The sequence below is a fragment of the Lichenostomus cassidix genome, chromosome 5 (genome assembly GCF_008360975.1).
Source record: "Lichenostomus cassidix isolate B80296 chromosome 5, HeHo_3.0, whole genome shotgun sequence".
NCBI classification, from domain to species: domain Eukaryota; kingdom Metazoa; phylum Chordata; class Aves; order Passeriformes; family Meliphagidae; genus Lichenostomus; species Lichenostomus cassidix.
In genome coordinates this window covers 45761050-45785141 of record NC_139486.1, presented here as the reverse complement: position 1 = coordinate 45785141, position 24092 = coordinate 45761050, and the positions used below count along the sequence as shown (strand labels likewise).

The 24092-nt window shown below is 38.5% G+C and overlaps 1 long non-coding RNA gene across 1 annotated transcript in view; it reads left to right on the top strand.

The window, feature by feature from the left end:
* Positions 1-24092, top strand: part of LOC146436524 (uncharacterized) — a 35157-nt gene that overhangs the window by 2980 nt on the left and 8085 nt on the right. The window contains exon 2 of the long non-coding RNA XR_014852694.1: positions 10276-10391. This is a non-coding gene — a long non-coding RNA (uncharacterized LOC146436524). The remainder of the gene's footprint in view (positions 1-10275; positions 10392-24092) is intronic.

Genomic DNA, 24092 nt, shown 5'->3' with positions numbered 1-24092 from the left:
AACTAGAATTACTTCAGACATAAAGACTTTCTATTTGCAAGAAGTAAATACTAGGGAAGAGTTGGCAAAGGACCTTGTTAGCAAGCAATGAGGGTCAATGTACATTTATAGTGAAAACTGCAAATGGAAATCATAGAGGACAGAGACCATTGTATTGGCTCTGGAATTATGCAGTAGGGAAATGCTAATCAAAACTAGAGGGTTGGAGTCTAGAAGCTGTGGAGATCACTACAAAATTATACACACTCCTTTCTTATCCTGCAGTTTTGTTTCTCCTATAAATGCTGTCACTTTTTTTCTTTTTGCTCCCTCTGAAGTATATGCCAGCTGTGCAAACGTTTGACCCTGTGAACATTCAAAAATCGATTGTGCTTTTTGGCCCTGCTGAACACAAGCCAAACCCTGTCTGCAGAAGCAGTGTTTTCCAGAAGCAGCAGTGAGTACACACAGACATGCTCTTTACTAAGGGCACTTGCCAAAGCCTTGTGAATGTGTCCAGGAAAGAAATATTCCTGGTCAGTCAAAACACTCAAACCTTTACCATTGGGAGTTAGTAGAAAAGATCCATTCTTCAAATAATTGCCACTTATTTATACAGTATGTGTTATACAATAATAATGTGTTCCCTAGTGTAAGTATCTGTCTGTTCCCCAGAAAATTTGCTGGGTCTTTGGCTAGTTTCAATCAAGTCTGGCAGATGAATAGATGTCTCAAGTTTATGGAAGTTTCTGTAAAGATAGAGAAATTAGTTAGCCAGGTAAAAGAAAGGAATTTTATTAGGATATCTCTGTTAAAGACCTTCCACTTCAGGAAAAACTTCAGTATTAATTTATCCCTTATCGCACAGGGAATCAACATGAGAGATTAACATCAAAATGTTTATATGTTGGAAATAAGGCTTCATTGCCCCACACATTCCAAAACGTTTGACCTGATGGGTGGGGTTTGTGATGTCTAGTAAAATGAATATACTGACTGAAAGCTGGCACATTCATAATTTCTTTACTTGGAGGAATAGCGTTAGCATAGTTCAAATAAAATTCCATGTAGCGTAATTTAAGTTTCAGTGGAACAAGAAGACATAACCCTCTGGGAAATGAGTTTTTACTAGGTCAAATGCTTGTGGAACTACTGTTCAAAATTTTTTTTGCCCTGGAACTGAATGAATCCACTGTGGTCATCCCTCATAGCACATTACTGGCCTTAGAGGGATGAATGACTCCCCTTTTAGCTGTATAATTGGATGAACTTTTTTAGAGAATCACAGACTAGTTAACGTTGGAAAAAACCTTTAACATCAGCAAGTTCAACTGTCAACCCAGCACCACCACCATGTTCACCACTAAACCATGTCTTCGAGTGCCATATTCACAATAGTCACTTCCAGAGATGGTGACTCCACCAGTTCCCTGGGCAGCCTGTTCCTGTGCTTGACAACCCTTGCTGTGAAGAAACTTTTCCCAATATCTAATCTAAACATCCCCTGGCGCAACTTGAGGCCATTTCCTCTCCTTGTTTTATGTAATCATGTACTTTCCAGTTGTGAGTCATAAAGGCATTTTCAGCTCTACTGCCCTTTCTTCCCTATTCTTTGCTACCTCTGAGTCTGAGAGCATCCTGGTTGTCTGAAGTGGCTCTTTTGCTCTGTTTTGCCAACTGTGCACACCAGGATAATGTTTTTGTTTGTCTGTGACTTTGAGAGCTTTGTTCATCTTCCTACTTTCAGGTCTTTGTTCCTGGTCTTCAGGTCTTTTGTTGATCTGCTATTTTTCCTTTGTGAATTCAGTCTGAACTTCAGGTTTTTCTTTTGTTTTGCTAACTGTTATTAATTCTTAATTTCAAAATTGTTTCTTCAGTATTCCATAAGTTCTTCTGCAGTTTTCTGTTTGGGTCATGAGGTTATTTTGAGAGATGCAAAACTTGAGGAATGCCATGGGGGGAAAAAAAAAGAGTAAAGTTTCAGAGCCAGCTTCTTCTACCTGCACTCATGAGCAGCATTAGAGCCCCACACAATGCATCAGAACTTACCACTATCAGATGTAAGCCTGTTTTCTCATTGTCTTGCTTTTCACTATCTCTGGGAGAGAATCCAAGCAAAAACCTGCACAACACTGTGCTGTACACAATGGTCCTGCATCAGCCCTCCTTGTCTCCCTGAAAACTGCTGTCTCACTTCCTTGCTGGAGTTGGCCACAGCCATCCAGAGAGTATTTTGTCCTTGTCTCATGCTCATTGCCCAGTCCCATTGGTGATCTCCTGTCAGTCTTTAGCCTTGTACAAAAACCAGCCCCCTTTAATTTGTTACTATCTGAAAGTTAAGTTACATTGACCAACGTTTTCTGGAAACAGGGACTGCTCTGTCTTCCTCATAGTGTACAGGAAATTATATTACTCTCTGTCTGGACTTTAGGCTTGAATGACTGTAGGCAAAGAGGATCTATTTCCTCAGTCAGGTTCGTGATGGAGGGTGGTCAGGATGCAAACATTTCTGTCTGCATATCAGGTGGAAAAGGCAGCAAACAAACACACCTTCTCAAATGTACGTATTTCCTTGGAGAATTTGGGGGAGCAGGCTGGGGAATTTTAGATTTTCATGCGATACTAATTTTCATTTGTGTTGTTCCTGGTATGATATATACATTTTCCCCTTTGCTCCTTAATCCACATGCAAAGGTGAAAGAAAATCTGTCCATGAATGATTTATCAAAGTGCTACGCAAGACTCAGTCCTTCTGGCGGATTTGTCAAGTAACGTGACACATTGTATTATTATCACATGAATTATTGGTCTTTGTCCAGTGCTCCTGGGGGTGGGAGGGAGAGGGTGTTGGGTTGCCCTACCAGCAGTGTAAGTTTTACTGTACACTGACATGGGGATTCAAAAGTCTCTTCCTGGTTCTGCAAAGCTGTGCATTTGTAAAGGACACCTCACTACATCCTTCAGAAGCCAAGAAGGAAGCTTCAAGTTGGGTTTCATTCACAACAAAAGGGGTTTCTGGAAAATACAATACTGGAAATAATACAATTTTTTTTTCATTTACCTCAGGGACTATTTCAACTCTACAAGTTCAGCATGGGTGATGTTCAGCTCTGTCTCCTTCAGTTCTTTTCTCAGTCTTCAGCAAACATTATTATTATAAGAAGATATTTTCAAATCTGGTGTTCTGATTTTCTTTTAGAAGCAGAGCTCACTTGTCATTAGCACAGTAGTGGAGCATAGGGTCTGACAGCCTGTGGTGTTCAGAGGTGGAAAAGGGCAAATGGGGAGAAATAACCAAGGGTTATTGGTCTTCCTGCTTTAGGACAGTGCAGGCAAGGAGCAAAGCATGCTGGGGAACAGCTAACTGAGGTAAATTCACCTAACTGAGCTAAATTCAGAGGCAGCTCAAAAAATTAGGAAAGCTGTTTCAAATTTGATTTGATTTGAATTGAAAGGAGACCAAAACCCGTAGTACCTGGATTATGTATTTCTCTTTCCAGAGCAGTTTCAAAATTCTGAAGTTTACAGTTTCAAAGAATGAGTCACAGGTCCTTCTACTCATTTGACTTCTTAAAATGCATTACATTTCCTTCCATTTTCCCCACTTTCAAGTTTTTATAAGCTATGGCGTCTGTGACGAAGTTTTGTTTTCCTAAAAAGGGGATTGAGAAAAGTAAGCAAAAGCGTTAGTCTGGTTTTCAAAAAAAAGGACTGTCGACTTATCAAAAAATTAGGAAAGCTAATAGTGAAATGAGTTTTACTTTGACTAAATGAGTTTCTGGTTGGAGGTGACTAATGCCATTTATCTTCTTAATGTAGTGAAGCCCAAGATTTTATTTGCCTTACTGACTTATACATACCTGATGTCTCTCTGCTTCTATATTTCAGGTAACTGTGACTCACTTATTAAATAGTAATAATCTTATTTATATTATTCTTCTCAACCTTTTATTTATCTGAAAGTTAATTTATGTGGGAAACACATGCAAGTTACTAAGCAGAAAATAACTTCAATTAATGAAAATTGCAAAAATTACATGAGAGAAGTAAAATGAAAGAAAGATACGTAAAACAGGAGTTAATATCCAGCATGGCTATGTGGATGAAATTCTGTAGCCTTTATCCAGTTGTCCTCTGACTTTATTTTTTTTTTTTGCCACAGTGAAATAGTTATTTGGTACACAGGAATCTTTGAGGTCCTTCCTGGCTTTTATGGCCTCCCTACCTCATTCCTGTCTAAAGGTAGACAAAATGGGCATGTCTTGAAGGAGGCACCTGAACAGGATATTTCTGCAATTGTTGTCAGCAAACCTCATTTTCACTAGGCTCAGCTTGATTTTTAGCTAATGGAGGATATGGTCCATTAACTCCCTAATTTTAAATGTTTCATGGGGAAATGCTCCATGTCAAAGTTTAACTCCCCACTGAGAGGTTTTGTCAGGGTTTGCTGCTGATGGAGAAACTATGTAAAAGGAAAGTACAATTTCTTTCCTGGTTCTAATTTTGTGTTTGTGTGACTGTTAAGGTAAGTTTTAACCATGGCTGTAAGAGGAAGAGATGTACAGGATCTAGTAAATATGGTATCTGTCTTAGAAGTTGCCTTGACTAAAGAGAAACTCTGTAACATGGAGACAAGCAGGGGAGTAACTCTGCCATCTACCTCTGCTGTCAAATGTCCTCACCTGGCAGTGCAGATAAACCAGAAAGTACATTCAAATACTACTGGAGTATGTCTAGATGGGCAGAAAGAGACCAGCTATTTATGTTGGAATTTGGGAATATAAGTATCCCTGAAGAAACAGTAGGAAGTTGGTGTTTGAGGTAAATATAGGGGTAAAAGGAGAAAAAGAAATAAGCTTTTCCATTGAAATTCAAGAAAATGTGAAGATTTCAATAGACTGGAATTTTTTTGTTAGACTAATTTTTCAAGATTTATTTTGTCCTTGTTTTTTCTTTTTAATCTCATTGTCATGGTAGACTTGAATCTGTGTTTGTAATAAACTCCATGTACAGTCAAAGGTCCTATATGTCAGTTTGCATACTACATTAATTTCAGTCTTTATGGCTGAAATATTTTTAGGCAATATTTTATGAAAGGGAATATTTTTTATCCTTTAGCTCTCTAAATTAAACATTGTTCAGATTTAAAGAAAACTGTTAGTGTCTCAAGGAGAAAGAAATCCTAAACTGAATGCAAAGTCAGCTTCAGAGCTCACAGAGAGAGGTGTCCTTCTTCGAAGGGATTCAGTCTTCTGCAGACTGGATTTGCCTGTCTCCCCTACCTACACTCTTCTCTCTCTGCACAGTTCATTTCTCTAGGGCATGAAATAACTTTTCCTCTTGGAATAAGAGGACTTGGTGTTGGCAGAGTCCATGCAGAGTTTTCTCAAGTGCTGGCAGACCAGGAAACCCTTTTGTGGTTTTTTGGGAATTGCTGTGAAGCAGTTATGGTCAGAGAACATTAAGAACACAATTGCAAAGAGGTGCGTCATACTAATTCCGGCAGCCAAGCCTGCAAATCCTGTAAGTTGTCTTTGGCACCAATTGGCCAAGTAGTGCCTTCCAAGGAAAGTGCAAGAAACCTCACAACAAATGGCAAAACTGAGTATCTCACCATAATGTGGATATAGCTGGCACATAGCTGACCTTTGTAAAGGAGTTTCAGTGACTCTCCAAATAAAGGAAAATACATGGATTTGAAGAAAATTCAAATGAGCAGTAGAGACTCAGAAGTGGCAAGATTGCAGCAGGGGTTGGTAGCTCTGGTGAAGGTCAGGATGAGGAGTGTGGAAGGATGGAGGTGCAGCATGTTCTGTATAAACCTCTGCATGTATCTCTAATGAATCAAGGGGATACCTGATATTTCACCCAGGGACTAGACCAAGCTAGCATTGTCAGTCTCAGAAATAATTCTGTACTGCAGTGAACTAAACCTCTAGACTGAAACTAATACTTCACCTGTAAGTAAACGTTGGGTCAAAAGTATAGATGTGCTACTGTTCACGTAAATGATGTTTTATCAGTTTGCTTAAGTGCTGACTCTTAGCTTATAAAACACTTGAATTTACTGTATAATACAGTCAACTTTGAGAAACAGCTTGTAAATAAATGTTTCTGATGAAGACTGATAACTCACTGAGCCACAAAACCATTTCTGTTTGCCAGTTAAGATTCAGTGGCCTGAAGAAAAAGTAGATAAGGAAAGATATTTGCTCTCTACAAATAGCATCTTTTTACTTTTGGTAGTTCACACATGTTTGAGATAAAGGCCAGATAAACAGGGATAGTTTCTAATTCTTTCCACATAGCGCCCAAAGAAGGGAAACAAGGACTTCAAGATATTATGCTGCCTTTTTAACTGTATCACTTATATAAGAAAATATTACTGATGTGCAGAAAGCAGATCTTTTTTTTCTTTTTAAATGCAAGATCTGAGAATTTAAGAAAGAGCCTTGAACATAATGATTTTCATTATGTAGTGCCTAGTTCGTTCACGGCTTTATTTTCACTTGTTCCTATTGCTTAGAAAGAACATTATACATGAGAAAACAAGTAGTACATTGCAGTAGGACCCAACAGGGCACACGCCCAGTGGTACCCAGCCTACAATCAGCACATTCATTGTCGAGACATCAGGGCTCTCAACACCTTGCATGAATCACTGCATAAACTGACATCCGGTTCCCTAAAGGCATGTCTACCCTGCTGTCACTCCAGCAGCAGCAAAGTGCAGACATACCACAAAACCTGTCAAATGAATCTAAAATGCCCAGGCTGCTGCAGCTGATTTATGATTTATTTTTTACATAAGATAAAACCTCTAAGGATAGGTGCTGTCACATTGAGGAAGACTCCTTTCACTCAACCTGAGCCATCTGAAGGCAGCTCTCTGGCCTTATGGTTTCCTGTAGCTCTCCATTAGATCAGAGAGGAAGATGGGCATCTCTAGAAGATGGTTCCCCTCTCTTGGGGTGAGTTGGACAGAGGAATGAGGTATTTATGAAGTCTTATATATATATGCCAAACTCCAGATCCCCAAATTTAGGTAAAAAGAGCCTTCCCCAATGTGGTTGCTCTGCGTTTCTATCAATTTGCTTTACACAGTAAATTTCAATTTACTCACACATCCCTCCAAATCAGGACTAAATCAAGTTTTCACATGACATGAGCCAAATAAAGCCCCCTTTGGTGTCCTCATTGAAGGTCCTAACACATTAGTAGGCTCACATTGAAGGCTCTAAAACATCAGTACATTAATGTGGAAGGCAATCAACTGGTCATGGGGAGGTATTTATTCACTGTATTAAACTTCTAACTCTAATGACCATAGAGCTGTGCAAACAGAAACCAGTAAGTGTTTGAGAGGCCTTGCTAAAAGCTGCACAATTGCTAGAACAGACAAAAGAAGGTGTGAGCCTTGAACATGAGAATAAAATAAGTATATTGTGGTTTACCTTAATATCAGAACAGTCACATGGCTGCCTTTCAAGGAATAATACAAGAAATTAATCTTGCAGTACATTCATGTGGTAAGATTGAAATCTTTATAAATTGCACAGCAAAGATATTTTAGGATCAAATATCCTTTTAAGTCCAGCAGTATTTTTCAAGACACTCACAAAGTTAATATTTGACATTATGTTTCTAGTGATATTAGTACTATAAGTGGTGTAATTATAATGTTAACCAATAAAATACAGAACCAATACAAAACCCTACAAAACAACTAATCAAATTACTCTTCCTTTCCAATACCTGCAATTCTTGCTTCTCTTAAGCAAAAAACTTTTAATGTGAGAAGAAAAAGGGTTGTGATATGATGTTACTACTGAAAGATTTCAGTGTATTAGAAATGCTTTTAATAGTTCCTATTATACAGCAATAAATATTGTGATTGTATTGAAACATGATACTGATTTCAAAAATTGCTCTTTAATTCACCTCTCATTATTTAACATTGTATGCCACATTTCTGTGTCATTGACCTTAAACAGTCTGAAAGTCTCGTTTAAATGTCTGGCTTCTACTCCACATTTCCCATGTTCATAATCTCTGATTTTTGTTAAAGTCAAGCATCCCTGATTTCCCTAATTTTCAGTATGTACTGACACTGTGACCTTTAGTATGCACTTTAACATACGTGGGCTTCCATGACCATTTTATTCTGCATGTGCAGGTAAAATGTTTAACTTGGAAAGTTTAACATACACAACTTAAGTCTATTTTTTGACAAGCTTGTGATCAAGAATTCCAGTCCAGAAACAAACTCTGACCATTTTAAAACAAATAGTATAGTATATTGTTTCCATGTATACCTGAAAGCCTTTGAAAAGATCCATCACTGCTGGAGAATTGGCCGGGGAAGTCCTGCTCCAGGCTTAGAAGCCCAAAAGCTGCTAAGTGAAAATGCCACTCTTGGATAACATTTTAGTGAGTTTCTGTGGCATCCTGGGAATGGGCTACTATTTTAGAAACATCACATGCTAGCTTAAGAAGTAAAGTTTTCTTTGTATTTCCAACTTTTTCTCCCCTTTGTTCAATGTGGTCAAAAACTTTTCCCGTGTTCTTCATCAGCATTAACAATTATGCTGCCGTCACTGGACTGATGGAATTACCTATTTTCAGTATATAGTATATTTCTATATATAGTATGTATCAAATTGAAGTATTTGTGTTCTGGTGACAGCTGTCGTTCCTAGTATTTAGTATGTATTCCTAGTTTAGTTGTATTTGTTTAAAACCAGACAGCAAAGTAGCAAAGCTGTGAAAAATATTATTCAAAGTTATTACATTTTGACCTGCTACTGTCACATTCAGTCAGGCTATATGCTGATCCTTTCCCTGCAGTCCTCCTTTTTGGTATAATTTTTGGACTTGGATCACCTACGAAATAGAGCCATGTGGTCATTTCTTTCCTTTTGTTTGTCACTGGATGGAAGTCCAAGGAAAACTTTTATTGCTGTTTCAGCAGTGACCACCAGTTGCCAGTGAGATGCATTCCTAATGTTAGCAAAGTGACCACTAGTAATGTTCAAAATGTTCACACAGATATAGAAAAAAAAGTCCCTTGGCAATTGCACAAGATCTTTTTTATCTTACTAGAAAGGCTGTTCTGTATTGAGCAGAAAAACTCATTCCTGCCCTTCTATTAATTGTAATCTAACAATTAACAATCTAACAATCTAGCAATACCTAGGCAATAGGTTCAGCACCTCTGCAAAGCTTTACCCTTGAGACCTGCTACAATTCTTCTCAGTCAAAATCCCAATCAAGGGAATGATAACAGACTTTGAAAAGAGTATTACTTCTGTACTCTAAGTTAGAGATATGAAACATTGGCAGTATAAAGTTGTAGCTTTTATTTAAACCACCTAAATACTTCTAATTGATTTGCAATTGAAATGGTCCTGGGCAGCAGAACATGAAGGGGCATCAGCTTGCAGCTCCCACATGGAAGGTGGTTTTCTGAAACAAATGAGGGATGGAAGGTATTTGTTGAGGAAGGGATGAAAAGAGTGTTGGGTCGTGTTTGCCTCTGTGTCACATGAGGCTGAAGTGGATGCTAGGAGGGAGATGTCATGTTACACACAAGATATACCAGTTAATCATTGTCACTGTGAGTCAAGAGACTGTCTGGAAACAAGGAGAGTTTGGAACAGATGCACCCACCAGGTGTACAAAGCACATGGCACAGAGCTGACTGTGGCCATCCTTTGCTGGGGAGTCTCATTCCTTCTTTCTCCAGGAAGGGGTTTTGCGCCATTCCTTTGTGCTACAAGGCAACTGATCCTGCAGGGATGGGGAAGCTCACTGGGTGATTTTCCAGGTAAAAGGATGCTTTCTATAGGTCAGTGAAATTCATTGCCCAGCAGTGTACATAGAGATGATGTGGGAGGAAAGCTTGGGGCTCCATCTTGCATGGGCAAACCAAAAGCTTTTCATGGCTATGTTGCTTTGCTGCTCCTCACCTCTCTGCTCCTCTGTATGAAAGCTTTAGATTTGCTGAGAAACCTGGGCTTCAGCACCACACCTCACTGCTCAGCAGCAGTCATCCCTTCCTTGCTGCACAGCCTGCTGGAAAACACATATTGCTGAAAGCCACATGGGCATTTTTGCTTCTCTGCCTTTAAGGTCTTTTCCTACTCTAGGCTGTAGTGCTCCATTTCACTTATGTACTGGGCTTGGGAACAGAAAAGCAGAATATTGGACAAATGGACATTTAAATGCGTATAAAACCCTAGTGCTTCCAACTGTCTACTGTGTTGAATAAACCTTTTTTTTTTCTTATTGCTTCAGGTTTTTATGTTGCAGTTAAGGTCATCCAGTGATGCACCATGGATCTGTCCACCTATCCATCTGCTGTTCCCAGACAACACCTGTAGATGGTGGATGATTTCCATGGAAAATGACAGGTATGTGATCCCAGAGGCCCTAGATTCTTGCAAACTCCATGAAGCAAAAGAAAAACTTAAAAAGCTATTAAAAGAAATGCTAATATTGATCTATAAAGTCAATCTTTGCTAACTATCAGAGAAGCCAGGTCTTCTTGTTTCTCATGCTCATGCAACGTTTTATTCTACTGAATTTTACATATATGTATTTCACATGGCTTTGATTGGTTGGTTTTGCTTCACATTTACTTTGTCTGTGTGCATAAGTCACACACTTTTACCTGAACAGAAGAAGTAGCAAGGTTACAATCTGAATGTAATATATGTGGTGTGTTCATGGTGCTAATTAAGGTATTTATACTAGGGGAGCCACTTACAATAGAATGCAATACCTCTATCCTGCCATAATCAAGGTTACTCTATGAACTGCACTAATGAGGGAAGACAAACCATGCCACAGGAGAGTATGGCTCATTAGTTTTCTTAAGAGAAATGTATTTCTCCACATAAAGGGGCCCAAAAGCCAGAGAAACGGATTATTTATAAAAAGGGCAAATTATTTTACATACTTATGGATAATGAATTTTCACCTATGTAGATATTCCAGTAAAGTTCACTTGGGAGTCACCATCTGTGTATCTTTATTCCTCACTGTATGACCCTTGAGCTGGTCACTAGATTTTTATCTGTATTGTATCTTTAATACTTACTTCCTATTGAGTGAATATATTTCACATAATACAAGAAAATCCTGAAAATTTGCTGTGCACCCTACCATTAATGCAGTCCGTGTTTCAGATTCTGTGTGATGGAGTCATATGTGCATTATAGAGTTTTGGATATTGACCCAAAAATTCTTTGTGGTGGAGTGATTTCATCCAATTACTACCAATTACTCTGTGCTGTTGGAATCCAGATGAGCCATATTCAGACCTGGTGATCCATTGAGCTCGAAGTGCCGATGGGAAATACAGCTTCTCCCTTGCTTCTCTGGCCATGCATGACATTTAAAGGCTGTCATGCATATAGATTATTTTCCCTTTGGCACAGTGTTTACCTCCTTGACTCACTAGTGCCAAGAGACACCTTACCCATGCATGGAGGAACAAAACCACAAGGCTAAAGGTGCCTTAAAAAAAGGCAGGGGGTGAATGTGTAGATCTTTATCTTTAGTAACCATAACAGAGCTCACTACATTGTGTTGCAGATTTTTACGTTAACAATATTGAATGAAAAGGTCATGACGTAAAGGAGCACCTCCCAAAAGATCTGCAACAGTGATAACAGTCTATGGGTATGGCTAATAGTTCTAGAATGTAATGAATTAGACAAAGGAAAAGAAATGGACTTCATTTTATGCCCTGTTTGATAGTTGCAGTGTTTGAATCAGGTGCCTATGTTTCCCTTTGCAATGTCTGGACAGAAACAGGCTCTCAGAGTATTTATTATTCACACAAATGGTTCGCAACATAGTACTGAAAGGAAGTTGGATGAACATAGAAGTTGTGGTCTCAGGCCTCATGGAAAATAGTTTCTGTAGAGAGTGTAGTATTGTCAGACCCTCTCAAAGATTTTACAATCTCATTAGACTTTTGTCTTTTTTCTGTATAATCTAAGAAACTGGAATAAGCTGAAACAGAGACAATTTATATGGAATTACCTAGTTTTTTTCTGATGATTTCTATTTCTTTTTTGATGATTAACCATATACAGTAAAATATTATTTTCACAATAGGTAGACTCAACCTTCCTCAGTATTTGTGGACATACTCATATTTCCTTAGATCTTTGACTAATTGAATAAAATCTTTATCATACTTTTGAGATTATATCCAAAGGGGCTTAAACTGCTACTTCCTCAAACAGCAATTTCCTCAGGGCAGCAACCTTCTCTGAGTGTTTCAGACTCCTGGATTTCATTTAGGTCTTGAGAAACATTGATTAAAATTGACTGACAGAAAAGAGAAACTCCTCTAACACAGATAATACTGCAGCATTCATTAACTCAAAAAAACCCTCTTGTCTGTTTGAATCTCTTTCCATCTTCCATGCACAGCAAGCAGGTCAATCTGTGAATAAATGTAGACAGAGCAGCTGTTGGTTCCTTCTGATTTGCTAACATATTAAAAGGACTGATCAATAAGTAGCTATGTAGCCAACAAATGAGCCAGGTGCAATCAGTTCACTGAAGTAAGTGCACAGTAACTGGCTTTGGAGAAGGTGCCAGCTGAGGAACTAAAGCTTTGAGGAAATGGGATATAGAAATATATCACTCTTGCGCCAAACACAAGCAGGCACCTGAAAGTTCATTGTGAAAATAGATGAGCATGGTTGCAAAGAAGGTTGCATCCAGTTAATTCACTGACAGGTTACTTTTATCTGAGAAATAAAAAGAAAACCCCCCAAATTATAAAGGATCTTCCAAATTGTTCAAAACACTGCCGACTGCATGTGACAAATAAATAGAGAGAGAGAGACAGAGAGAGAGAGAGAGAGAGAAATAAAAGTCTTATAGGAGCAATTTGCTGAGGTGAAGTAGGAACTGGTTTTTGTATGAAGTTCCCAAACCAATAAAAGATTGTCCTTCTGGATGTAAATCTAAAGGGATGTCCCCGTAAAGCACTCAGAGGTGTACCAGACACGTATCAAAACCTGTTGAGCTACTCCAGTACAGTCACGTAAAGCTCGTTTGCAGTATCTCATCTGTGATTAGATTATGATATGTCAATGTTTCTATGAATCTTGTTGTCTTGGTAAAAACAGTGAACCAGCAGCAAGACCTCAGTAAATATTCATAGAGATTATATGGCAGTGTGTGTTGGTCAAAATGAATGCCAGTAATAAAGATTAGAAGGACGTAGTTTTGACCATATTGTTCTTTTTTTCTTCCGGGGTCTCTAAGGTTTAATTAATACAATGGGGTAATACTGCTATCTTCAAGATTATCTCTACATTCTTAAGTATACTTTTACTATCTCAGTGGTACTTAAAAAATTTAGAACATTACTGCAAACCCTTAGAGTAATTTGCCACGTAGCTGGTTGTTTTTCTCTAGTGAAGCAGGAGCTAAAAATACCAGGAGTTTTGACTTTTTAACTACCAAAAATCGGACAAGCAAGACAGAAATGACCACTGGTTCATGTCTACTGAAAAGTTAGCAATGTGCATACAAAATCATGTACTTTCTCATTCGTTCCAATGGAAAATACATCAAAAACTTAGGCATGGTGATAATGTTGATAAAAAAGTCAATAAAATCAGTGGAAATACTCCACCTCACTGTGTTTTAAATCTGAGCCACTATGATAACTTTAAACCCACAAGGTTTTTGAACGGATTCTGCAGGAACAGAGACTTGAGAGCAAGACTTGAACTCAGCGAAGATTTCTGGTATTTTCCTTCTTTAATTTGCAGTGCCAGTAGGTTAGTACAACATCTGTGATTCCTGTACTTACTTTTACTAGATACAGTCTTGTAGCACAATCTCAGCCATTTTGCATTTGAATATCACCTTTAAGAGGCCCTTAATGTGTGGCATAAACAATTCAATAGGTGACTCATTCACGTTTTATCCCAGCATTAGACCGTTGTTTCCTATCCATCATAGATATAATTAGAAGATGGCCTTTTCCTGAAAAGACAATTGTACAGATAAAATTGATGATTAGAGGTAAATTCAATAAAGAAGATTCACTAATCCTATGGTGGTCTGATTACAGTTTGGAGGAATTTTCATGGCTGGAAATATTGCTTTAAATTTTCAACTAAATAGAGCACAACAATTATCCGCTCTTCTGCAGTGTTCCTCTGTGCTCTGCCTTGCCTATACATGGAAATCACCTATCCACACTGGATTCTTAAAACGGCCTGTGAAGTCACAGTGCATGAAAGGCTCTGAATTAATGTGAGATGGTGTTATTACTGCGGAGGTGGCTGTGCTGGAAATGCAGAGAATGATGCAGGTTAGATAGCAGGTTTTTTTATATCAGTAGTTTTCATTCTCATTCTGGTTCATTTTTGCCCTATCTGTCAAGCATTACAAACTAGCAAGATTACGAGAAGTGAAAAAACAGCATTTTTTTCCTCTGTGTCAACAGTGGGGGTTATTACAGGGGAAAACTTTTCTGGAGGAAGACAGCACCTTGCTGCTTTGCCTAAAGCACAATCACTGCAAATAGTGGGGTGACCCACTGAAAGCATTCAGTGAAGAATCTGTGTACGTGTGCTCTTACAGTTTTGAGTAGTTCTGCTATGCCAGTAAAGCTGCAGCTGTGGTCAAAGTTCCGCTGCCCATAATGCTGGCCTTGGGCCCCTATCTGCCTTTCATCTCAACCCTAGGGTCTTTTACTTGACCCACACAGCAGTGCACCCTGACCAGATCTGGTCCCCTCTGGGTACCAGACTGACCCATCTGCTGCTGCCTTTCCAGCTGGTGTCTGTGTAGCACATGAAGTCAACCCACATGCACAACTCAACAGAGAGCCGATGGACAGGAATTGCACAATTCCTTGTTCCTGGCTTCTGACCTCTCAGCATACCATCTCTGGCATTCTGTATGGAGTAGAGAGATGTCTGGAGGAGAACCAAGTGTCTGCAGAGATGGTCCTCACAGGAATGGATATGACATGGCAAGGAGATGCCCCTTTGGCATTGCCTGGCCTTTGGCAGGAATCTTTGGTGCTGACTTAAAAAATGCATGGATGTGTATTTCAGTATGGGATACAGGATAGATACAGGATATAGAATATGGGATACAGGATCTGATGTACAGGTGGGAGGGTGGCTGGTGGAAGGCAAAGCAAACCAGACCTGAACATCAGCAGACAACTTCTAAGTGATCTTCATTTCTTCCACAATTGCAGAAAGGCTGGGCATTGAAATCAGGTTCTAATCTGCTTCCAAAATGGGACTGAACAGTTCTGGCACACAGATCATTTGAAGCCTTTTGGTCATAAATCAGTGTATGCATCGCTAAAGAATGTAGTAAAAAGACCCAACTCTAGGACAAATCAGGTCTTTTCAAACATGCAGCAGAGGAAGCAGCATCCTGTTGTCAGTGGTGCAAAATGAGTGAATTTGGTGAGCAGCAGCTCCTGGAGTTAGTGGAAATGTGGCCTGCTGGAAGCCATGTTACCAAGAGAGCTGTAGAGGTATACGGAAAATTTAAAACTGTAAACAAAACTGATGAAGGTAGTGGCAAGGCTCCTTGGGATGTGATAGGTTTTGAATGAAGACAACAAACAGTTTCTTTCATTATGTCCCTTTTTTTTTTTTTTTCCTAAAAAGGAGAAGGTAGCAGGTGGGGACACTTACAGACCTTGCCTGTCTTGTCAAGTAATCCTTGCTTTTAACTACCAGGCTCACTGAATTCCTGTTGTTCTAGACTCAACCCAGGCCTGTGACAGTGTTAGCTTATGCTCTGCACTTCAAAGAGAATTAGCCAGACTCTTCAAACATTTGTTCATGTAATTCCTAATCCAAAGTTAGAAGTGATATTGCTAAAAGTAAAAATTTACATTTGGATAATGCCTTTCATCCAAAAGGAGCCCAGAGAATTCACCAGTATGCCAGTAACAACATCATGCCAACAGCAAAATGAGGCCAGAGCAGCATATCAGGTAATTTCTCACTCCTTAGGCAGAAATGCACAGAGATTCAAACTGCATGCCTCAAGAACCTCTCAGGAATTTCCATCTATCTAAAATTTCATAGCAGGGGAGATATCACAGCCAAAATGATATTTAGAGGGAAGTAAAAGCTTAAAGGACATATTGATAGCTGATGTCCTCATCAAGATTAACCATCTGTATTTAGCCAGTGTAACTGCTGCAAATAAGTTTTGTGCTTTATCAGCTTGACCGCAAAGGTTAATTAAACTTCTTTCTGGATTTGATACCTTTCCAAGAACATGTAGAAAATGATTTGTAGAGGCTAACCAGTTTGCTACAGATAATGCTACTATGCATTGAAAAAAGACAGCTCATTCAGAGCACAGAATCCAGAAATCTATCTGGAAAACAGGGAATTGGTTCCACTTGCATAAAATTTCCTCATGCCAAAGAGACTATATGCTTAAAGTCGGGTTTAGCATCACTATTTCATGACAAGCCTCAGAGTCCTCTGGTGCCTGTCTTAAAGCAAACATAGCTGATGTTGAAAGATCACAGAAAAATCACAAAATTCCATTCAGTGCAGTGATTGCAGGATAAAGCTCTAAAGTCAACATGGAGCTGCCAATAAAATAAAGAGTGCTATGTAGGCAGAAGACCTCATGGAAATGTTTGAGATGTCTGCTTGTCACTATTGCTGCATAAGGGAGATGGCATAAATTTCAAATGTCACTGTGCCCTACTGTATTTTATTTCCTGAAAACATTCACCTTGCCTCTTGAATGGATATCCCACTAAAGGCACAAATCTGAAATACTGCTTTCCTAGAGGAAACTCATCTGGAACTCATAAATCAAGAAAACATAAAAAGACCAGCCTAGACAGAGTCTATCTCTTTAAAGAAATCTAATAATGAGGAGCAGAGCAAAGGATACAGAAAAGAATGAGATGTAGGTTTTTGTGTATGTCAACTTTGCTGAATTGCACCCATATGACCCCAATTCCAATTCAAATCTATTCTTTGTATACAAAGAAATGTCATAACACTCTCTGAATCTTTGCTTACATAAGTTATCCTCTTTCAACTTATTTTAATTAACTACTTCATAGTCCTTACTCCTTTTGAGTAAGAGCAACTGAAGAAAAAAGAAGCCACATGCTAAAATACAAACATTTAATAGAAAAAAACAGGAAGATTGAGAAGATCAGGTAAGTCAAAGACCAGTGAAAAAACATTCACTTATGTGTACAAGTGCATATATGCACAAGTTTGGTTTTCATATAAACAGAGATTTTGCACAATGAACTGTCTCAATCTCTTATTATACAGAAAAACTATGAAGATGATGTTTTAGTACAAGAGGGAATTGTGGACTTTTATAAAATGAAGATAGTCAAAATCGCTGTCTAAACTATCATTTCCTTTCAGTAATTTTTGTCCAGAGGGGAGCAGCAAGACAAGAAATTTCTGATTTCATGTGCAGTGAGAAAAAACCTACATGAGGTAAACCAATCATTTTTTCTTTCTGAACAATGATTGAAAATCACTTTTGCTCAGTGTCTTCGCAGAAGTGGCATTAATTGAGAGCACTTGGGATTTGTTTGGGGACCTTTTTTGTTGTTGTTGTTTGGTTGGTTTGGGTTTGTTTGTTTCTGTCTTAACCTACACCACAGCTATGAATGTTTATATCTGGCTTTTGTCTCTGAGTAGTTTTTGTCTGTTTTGTTCATGGACGTGTCAGTGCAATAATCCAAATGAAACTAAATACTTTAAAAATGACTGAAATCTGTATCTGATTTATTTTATTACTTGAGGTCCTCCTTATCTTGTTGCAGCCAGCAGCTGGAGAGTTAGCTCTCTGATGAGACACCGCAGCAAATATTCAGTGTTTTATATAGATCCTCATTGACTTATCCTCAGGTTTCCATGGAAATCCATATGATCCCCATAGCTACCAAGTCTAGTTCTCCTCAGTGTGTGTAGGATAGAGCTACAGGTTAACTCACACAAGTTCTATCCATTCAGCTATATGCATGTTAGGGAGAGTTAAACAAATCAAGGCACAATACAAATATTAACTTAAAACATTTGTACTTTTTTGATTATATGTTCAAAGATGATGTCCACACATCAGGTGGCTTCCTCCTAACCAAAGGAAAGCTACAGAACACAACTAAGCTTTATTGCTCACTCTGCTGTGCCTGGACTATCAGATCACAAGTTACTCATTTTTCCAACATGGAAAGTTATTTTGTTAACTTGTTAAGTTAAAAGAATGTAATTTTAAGATATAAACCACTTCTTTTTCACATTGGGAGTCATAATGCTATTCTGCTTTTTACCAGTTACCATTTCAGAAGATCTAGTAGAAATCTGGAGTAAATGTGGTATTTAGTAGTAGTATGCTATAAATTTAACCCAAACTGCTTGGTAAATAAAGAATACTAACGGCAAAATCACTTAAAGGTCATGAAATGAGCTTATCTGGAAAAACATTAATGAAAACACCATTGAAGCATTTTTTTTTTTCTTGAGAAGAAAAAAAAAATAAATACTTTGCAAGACTATGTTAAGGAAAATTACATTTTGAATCAAGGAAATAAATATTTTAACAAGGTAACAATACTACTTTAGAGCAAAAAAAAGTGGTATATATTTGTGGCTTTAAGCTGGTATTTTTACCTTGCTGAAGCATTTTTAATTGTTTAATTAGTGTAAGTATTATAATGCAATTATAACTAATGCAAGTTGGAGCCACTTTTAGTAGCTCTAACATACATTGGTTTTGGTTATGTTTTACATTATGGGGAAATATTTATATAAAATATGTGAACTATATTTAATACTAAGGGAAACATACATGTATATATGTTTCCCTTGCATTTGAGGGAATGTAAATAAATTGAAACTAAAATACTATAACACCTAAAAAGGAAAAATGAGGGGAAAAAAGCTTTTTGCCCTTTTACCACATCATAGAACTCATTTTAAATCTACCTGGATGTTGGATATCTGGTTTAGTTTTTCTGTTGAAGTCCCAGCAGCAAAATTTGTCAGCTGTGTTGCTTATAAACTTTCATGGTTCAGAAGGTGTTGACAAAAGACAAATTGCTGCAGAGGGACTCTGTCCATTTGTCAAGGAAAACTGAAGGATGAAGATACAAGTCTTCTTTATCTGAAACCATGTGGCTAATATTCTGCATGGACAGCTGTGTTAGTGATTTGATTTTATGGCAAGCAAACAGTGCTTCCTTAAATGGGATTTATTAAGATTTATTTAACACAGCCTACCTTCTGCTTCCCTGCAAGTGTCAATATTGCTACAGCTCAATATTGTACAGACTTTATTACTCTCTTAACTGGCACTTGTCTGATCTTTGGTATCCACATAACCTGATAAGGCACCATTGAGACATGTAACTTGCTATAAATGCTTTATCTTTTTTTCTCTTGTAATCTTGTGCGATGTTTGAGATAGATTCTGAAACTTGTTTATTGGTTTCATATAAATTTGTCATTTGTTGTTTGCAGTAATAAAAAATATGTGTGTTTTCCTGTTGGAAACACAAGGAAAGCCTTCTCGCACAGTTGTCTGAGACCCCCAATGGGAATGCACTGGAATTTGATCATTTCTGAAATGTGCTATTTTTCCTACATTATTAAGGTCATCATATTTTTTGCTAGATCTTCAAAATCAATTTATTGCTTTATAGATTTTGTATGTCCCATTTTCCCCTGGTGCAAAGTGCACAGAGATAGGCAGAGTGGCCTTACCTCTCAGGTAAACTGCACAGCCCTTCAGCCAAATCAGCATCCCCTCCATGGTTTTGAATTAAATCTGAAAAATACAATATCAATACCCCCAAAATGAAACCTTTTAAGGTTTTGTTCAATTCTGTGTGCTCCTTAACATCTGTAGGACTCGAACTTTTAACCCATTCATTACAACTCATTCATTAACCCATTCACACATTCATTTCACCCATTCTTTCAGTCCATTCATTACCCATCCACTTCCCATAGCCTTAGGATAACAGCTGTTCCAGTAGATCTTAGGGTACTACAGCTTTTCTTTTGTACTGCTATGCTCTATGAACTTCAGTAGAAAATAGGATCGTGCCTATTAGATAAAGAGAGCTACTTTGGGTAAAGTTTTCAACTGTTCTGTTACTCACAGTTTTGCTTTTTTACCTTCCCCATCTTTGTTGACTTGCTAGTGCTGCTCCACAATGGTGCTGTGACAGCTCCAGCACCAATCGAGAGTGGTTTGAAGTAAGAGGCACCTTAGCCTTTAAGTTGATGGTTTTATACAAGTATTTGGATAAATAATTTGGAATTAAACGGGTATCATTATCATGAGGAATAAGCACCTCAGTTCTGTTTAGTTTGCTCATCTGTCCCTGTTAAGCCATTGATATAACTGGCTTTCAAGGTCTGAAATTGCTTCCATGACACCTCTCCTTTGGCTGTAAACTGGATTGTTTTGAATCTGGGGAAGAGAACCTGTAAACATAAAATCAATGACTCCTGGCCATTCCAGTGGTGTAACATTTTTGTCAGGAGCCTATTTATATCAGATTTTTAAGCATCCTGACAAAAAACCCAGTATGATTTATGGTGCTTTAACCCTGAGAGCTGTCACGTAAGTAGCCACTGTGAAGCTAACAAAATATCTTGCATTGGAACTACTTAGGCTTTGGAGAAGGTTCCCTCGGGGAAAATGCAGCCTCCTCAACCTACAGTAGATCACGTTTCCCTCATTCCTGTTTTTCTAAAGCACGTGTCTGATGGATATAGCAGTTGACCATTATCCCTGTTCTTACTCATCTCTAATCACCTCTGGATCTGCTTCATCCAGTTAGTCAAAGCTGACAGTTTAGCACAGACTTGAGCAAATTTGTCTTACGTAGATGGCAGTGTCTCAACAAGAGAAATCTTCTTGTCTGAGTGCAGCTATGCAAACATACAACCATTGTTCATTACTGTGGAAATGTTGTCTAATTATTCCCTTTACCTATGACTTCATCTCCCCCCAAAGTAAAGTGATTCATATTTGCCAATGCACATTCAATTTTGCATAGCAATTTGAGGAACATATAAAACTATATGAGCATTTTCTTATGTTTTTCTTTTTCAGGATGTTTTTGATTTAAGAAACAAAGTCAAGGAAAGAAGTGCTCTACTGAAACAGTGTCAGAAAAAATCAACAGAATCCTAACATGTAAAGATGGAGGGTTATGATATTGTTTTAGAAGTCCAACAACTTAGGAGTACCCTATAATATTATTTCCCAAAGTTGATAGGAAGATCTAATCCATAAAGAGTGGTTTCGTTTTTCTGGATCTCATAATACTTAAAGGCTTGGGAAACAGGTAGAAGATTTAAAAAAAAAAAAGGATAAAAATCCAGCAGCTGAATTTAGTGGGTGGATCATATATTTTAAAAAGGATTAGCCTTCATTAAGTGACCTTTCATAGAGTAGTATGAAATACAGTATGAATATATTCAATATCCTGGCAACACCACATAACCTAGGAAGTGTTAGCTTAAGGCGATGGATGGGATGGAGACAGAGAGAGCTGGGAAGGAAATTCACAATGCAAAGATCTTCATGGGATACAAGGAGGCTGGATGAACTGATGATAACCCCCGACATTTTGCAAAAATAAATATTCTTTATAACTCATTTTAGTCATGCTACAGGAATTTCCTATGTATTTACAAGCACTTCCACTGTTCACCAGTTATGGATATTAAGTGCAGACATGGAGGCATTTGTCCTTTATCTTACTGAGTAATGTGTGGCTCTCTGTTGCAGAGTTACCCCTGCAGTTCTGCTGAAGAAGCTCCTTTGACTTCCTATAGCCCCTGAGCTTCCCTCCTGGCACCCTGCATTACATTAACTACAACATTCTGGAGTCAACTGATACACAAAATCACCAGAGGCAGTGAAATGAAGATGACAGATGGGATCCAAACCCAGCTGTAGTCAGTGACAATCTTCCCCTTCACTTCTCTGCCCTTGAGATCTGCTGCTTTGTATTGAATGGACTGAGTCACTCAGGATGCTGAGATCACCCTCAGATACTGAAATATGGTCCTTCCTGAAAGCTCATGTCCGCTGGTTCGAGCTGTCTTCCATGAAATGCCACTGATCACAAGAGCACACATGACAAAGGTGGTGCTAGGACTGGGCAGCTTTCCAGGGCTAAGAGTTGGAACAAATTACTGCCTTCAGAAATCAAAGTAATATTTAACTTGACATTTGATGGTAGCACAGCTGAACTCTGCTTCCCCAAGTTTATGTAAAGTTTCCTTGATCATGAAGTTACTATCAATTTTGTGCTGCTGTTCCAATCATCTCTGAGAGTCTGTAATCTCCAAGGAGACCAGTCACAGGATTTGTTGTGTATGATGGAATATGATTGCAGGTTAGACTGTAGGCTTTGTGGACAGGAGGGTTTGCAAAGCATTCAGGTCCTCCGAGGAGCACACTGAAGGACTTGCAAAATATCTGGACAATAAATTGCAGGCTAAAACCTGGTCAAATCTGGGGCATGTTCCTGATGGGATCTCTCTCCATATCAGACCACCAACAGATATTTGATGGGTTTACAGGTAGGGAGGCTGAGAAACACTTTGTGCTCAAAGGCTGGAGCCCTGATAGGTATCTTTAAATGAGTATTCCCAGCAAATTCTAGTTTTAAGGGCTGTCAAAACATTACCTGCCAATAAAATATGAGGGCCCTAAATGCATTGTTTGATGTGGTTACCTAAGTGAGATACTTAATATAGGACCTGAGTCAGCAGAGAATAATTCAAGGAGATTTGTGTCTCTAATTGGCTGAGTTGCCTTGGTGGGGTATTGACTCGGTGGGCAACAAAGGACCTTAACTCTCCAATGCATATGGATGGAATTAGATAGTATAAACCCAAGGTGATATTTGGGGTATTCAGGGTGTGACCTCATCTGTACTAAAGACTAAAGCTTAAAAGGATCCTAAGAACCAAAATCTAATTTGATGAGCCCCTGCCTCTCCGTCATACACTATAGTGTTACACCAGGCAAACCTGTGCCCCAGCTCTTCCTCTTAGGCATTCAGCTCATGCAAAAATAGGAGCAAATGCAGCATGAATCTACCTGTTACAGTACATCTGGCTCCACAACATTTGTGACCACTGTTGGTATTATGTCAACCTATGATTACACAAGGTAGGTCAAGCAGCAGGTTGTACTTTCACATTAAATGAAGTTAAAACAGTGTTTCTATGGAACTGAACTGACAAGTACCTTCATGAAGAATGCAAGCACATAGAAATAATCTTAGGTACCTTTGGGAAGAAGCAGTCATCTAGGGAAAGACAAGGCAGGGTGTGGGAGAGAAAAGAGGCTGAGAATGAGATTTACTGCTCCACAAGTACGTGAAGATACTATCATGTATTGTTTCCTACTGGGAAATCTGCATAACACTTTTACTGGTGATATTTCTTCTATCTGCACTCACCTCTTCTTCTAGAGGTTGAGTTCTTCTCACAGGTAGTTCTGCATAGCAGCTAACGTTGTACTTACCAACTGGATAACAACTTTGTCAGAAGAGGGATTTTACTGGAACAGCCAGTTTTACAGTGAACAGCCATTTTTAGCATTTCACTGCTAAGACTGCTTTTTCTATGTATAACTGAAGATGCTTTGGTTACCCTTCCTAACACTCACTCCTTTCAGCTTTGGTCTGTCACAGTCTACTGTCCTCCAGAGTCAGCAGAGCAGGAGGACTCAGGCTTACATATATCCATCCATCCATCCAGCACATTTCTCTCTTCCCATTGGTACAGCTCCAGTATCAGGTGTTAAACACTACAACTCTGATCACAAGTGTTAAGTCTTCCCTGAATGGTACATCAGGAGGAAGGCTAAGTAACCTGGAAAGTTTCAGTTTACTTGGAATTGTTTGGAATAAATTGCTAAGAATTTTTTTCTAAAGGTGTGACCAGGTTCTACCAATCCCAACTGCCTATAGCAGGAAAAGTTTTTACTTTTTCTGTGTACGAACCATTAATCCAGAAAACAATGCCTGGATTCTTAACATCTCTCCCTCCTCTCAAGTTGCCTGT